Consider the following 4,030-nt stretch of genomic DNA (forward strand, 5'->3'; position numbering starts at 1 on the left):
GTCTGGCAGTTCCTCAGAAAATTGGACATAGTACTACTGGAGGATCCCGCAATACCTCTCCTGGGCATATATCCAGAAGATGTTCCATCTGGTAATAAGGACACATGCTCCACTATGTTCATAGCAGCCTTATTTATAATAGCCAGAAGTTGGAAAGAACCCATTTATTTTAATCTACATTTTGCCACCTGGCAGGATACCTGTGCTCAGGTACCATACATGCATCTCTTCACATCTTCCTAGGCACATCTCATGTGTCTGTCTCTATCCCAGAATCCTCTCTGCCTCCCAGATGTCACACCTCTATTTCCTGCCTAAGCCATAGACCAGAAGCTTCTAATTGATAGGTGATTCATAATATATTCTCTATACAATTTCCATTTTTAGTCCAATAAAAGGCTCTTTTTCCTTTAAATACAAGTTGAATACAATTATGACAATTATGAAAACTATAAGGTGTGATACACATTTATAATATCCAGTCCATACTATTTGCCAATTAAGGAAAAAATTTATTACCTATCCTATCTTGGGGTTTCAATGTTTTGTATCTACCTCAACTTTTATCCCAAGTTGTATTATTAACCTAAAAACCTGGTTTAGACCTAGAACATCTTCTTAAATCCTAAACAACTTAAGCTTACAGTAGGACTATGGCTATCTAGACTTCAACCTCATCAGATTCCTGAGAAGGAGTAAATATTACCTGATATGCAAGAAGTTTAGGGATATAGCTTCCAAAAACTATAGAAATGACAGAGACAGTTGACTGCCTAGACAATTCCCCAATATTCTCTATAATTTTGGAGCATCCACCTTTAGCTTTCTGGCCTAGTATATCTATCAGACCTTTTGTGAAGTTGGAATTATAAAGGACTTGCTTATCCTGTATCGGCAGAGCTTGGCAATTGACTTTGCTGCATCTGTTTGTCCTTTCTGGGCAGATTTGTCTATAGTTGAAACATGGGCATTTTCTTTGCCCAGAGGCTAACTTGCCACAATTGAAGTAACTCCATGTGGGTGTCATTGATACTCATCATCTTCTTTGGAATGGAACCACTGCCAGAAGCAGACATGTCTCATGGTCAAAAGATCTTTTAATAATGAAATAATTTAAAATGCCATTTTCTGTGGATCTCTGAGATTTTTGAAGACCAACTATCTATAGTTTATCTGAATTGTCAAATATCATTTATTCTTAGCCATATATTATGTTAATAACCTTGAAAACATTTTATTGTAATTAACTAGTATCTAATATGACCACTAGTTTGACAATTAATTTTTCTTTTTTAAAAAAATTTTAAATTGTTTTATTCATTTACATTTCAAATGTTGCCCCCTTCTCAGTCCCCCTCCAAGAGTTCTTCACCCCACCCCTCCTCCCCTTTGCCTCTGAGAAGGCACTTCCTCCCTGCCCCCACTCACCCACCAACATTCACTCAACTAACCAGGACCCCTGGGAGCTCCTAGAGACTACACTACCAACCAAAGAGCATACATGGACTGGTAATTTGTATTTCTTAACTATCCCTAATAGCTCATAACTTGAAATTTTTTATCATCCCTAAAAGTTTGTAATAGCAGCTTTCAAAAGGACTAGAGCTTTATATTGCATCTTTCAGAATTATATAAGTACAACACCTCAAATAAGCATTGAGAACACACACACATATACACATATATATATAATGTGTATAAAATAACCTTAATTTGTATCAATATACAATAATCTATACCAATGCATCAAAAATAACTTTATTTCTGTATCAATATATAAAATTCTGTTCCAATGTAACACAATATAAAGTCAATTTTGCATAAAATATAAAGATCTTTATAAGATTATGACTATAAAATATTTTTGGTTTAAGAATAAATTCAATAATCTGTGCCTATTTGTCTAATGCCTTATAATTTTTATACCCCCTTTTCTTTAAGCCCCCTATCCTTAATCTAAGAAATAAAGAATAGAGAAGAGGAAAGGAAAGATATAAATCCTGGAGTATAAGCTTTCTATTTTAATTCCTCCCTATCCAAGACCATAATTATTTGTAATATTCTCCTAAAATCACAACATATCTATAACTCATAAAATGAACAAAACCATCCACCCCAATTTATAGGATTAGGATGGCAGTTTTCTCATAATTGTTTTCTGATGAATTAGGGTGAAGAATTCCTGTTTGGGGGCCCAAAAGAATATTGGGGAAATGGTTAAGTAAAAGGAAAGATAGCTGGTATCATTTGTTGTCTGGTCTCTATGTGTTGATTAAGTTCAGGGCTTAACTGAAGTCCTGATTGGAACAGTCTGGAAGGCTGGATGAACTGAGGTCATCTGGGATTAGCAGTCCTTTTTGAAGCTGTTCTAGAAGCTAGTTTCTGGAAACAGCATCAATTTGTGACAGGATCTATTGGCGAACTAGAACAGCAGGTCTCAGCGTCTCAGGATCCTCTAGGGTGATTCGTATCAGGGCTGCCCTCCTGGTCTTCCATTCTGCAAAATACAACCCTTATAAGCAGAACACAGTTCTATAAAGACATTTGTGTGGAAGATGCAGGATGCACAGATCAACTAAGAATGTTTTTCCTGCACTTTGTTCGAGCAGGTGAAAGACAACTGACTTTCTCTAGAAGTTAATCTGATCATATGATCAAACTGCAATATAAACCTCCAATCATGCCATCTGAAAGGATGGTATATAATAGCAAGTCGTGAGAATCTTGTAGCCAGTGAGATTTATTGGCCACACAAGATGAAGTTTGGGCCAGAGACATATATACGACCCAGTCAGTTCCAGAGTTGTTTCAATCGATGGTTAGTAATATACATTCCCAGTGTAGTTGGTCCTTTTTTATTTTTCTCCTGCTTTCAGATGAGATCTTCAGGGGGTCTCCCGCCATCAAATCTGCTTCTTATTACTTTGGAAGGAGTCCAAAATCTTTTCTTCTTTCCTTTTAACACAAATACAAAGCCTCTCTCCCAACACAGCATGCCTTTGGTCCAGCAATTTGAAGTCATTAAGAGTATAGGCTAGTCCAATTTAGCAGCCCCATTTTTTATTTAGGTCTGTTCTATTTTGACTTCTCTCACAGAGGATTTGTAATACCCATTTTCATTTTGATAATTTAAAACTATTATTGTTGTTATTATTTATTAGTCGAAACGGGGTTTTTCTGCGTAGCCTGGGCTTATTTGGATTTGCTTTGTATATTGGGCTGGCCTGGAACTCACAAGGAACCTATCTGTGCCTGCCTTTGTCTCCCAAGTATTGAGACCTGGGTTTATTTTTTTATTATCTGTGCATCCTTAAAGACATGTATATGAATTCCCATTTCTTTCTTCTTTCTTTGCAGATTAATATCTATGAGGATAAATGTATCTGTATAAAAATAAGAATGCTTCTTAAGTGGGGCTATAAAGTCCAATTAATTGTCACCCAAACTCCATTAGCCTTAAATATACAAGTTGATAACGCTTATTGGAAATGGCATTTTATAAGCAAATTACCCAGCATACAATTCTAGAGAACAACATTTCATGATTTTCTTTACCTAATTTTGTGCCTTTCTGTAAGCCAGAGCAATCAGAGAAGTGTGTTTTGGTGAAAGTACAGTCAGTCACGCTGATCACATGGGTAGAGCAAGGGTCCAAACAACAGATCTACATGATTCTCAGTTCTTTTTTTTTTTTTTCTGAGACAGGGTTTCTCTGTGTAGCCCTGGCTATCCTGGAACTCACTTTGTAGACCAGGCTGGCCTCGAACTCAGAAATCTGCCTGCTTCTGCCTCCTGAGTGCTGGGATAAAAGGCATGCACCACCACTACCCGGCCTCAGTTCATTTTTATTTTTATTTTTTTTTAATTTTTAATATTTTTTTTTTTGTGGAGGGAAGGGTTTATTTAGCTTAGATATCCTGATCATAGTTACGGAATACAATCAGGGCAGAAACCTGGAGACTATGACGGAATGCTGGCTAATGGCTTATTCTCCATGACTTAAGTATTTTTTTTTCTTTTTTTTTTTTTT

This window comes from Mus caroli, chromosome 12 (genome assembly GCF_900094665.2).
Source record: "Mus caroli chromosome 12, CAROLI_EIJ_v1.1, whole genome shotgun sequence".
NCBI classification, from domain to species: Eukaryota; Metazoa; Chordata; class Mammalia; order Rodentia; family Muridae; genus Mus; species Mus caroli.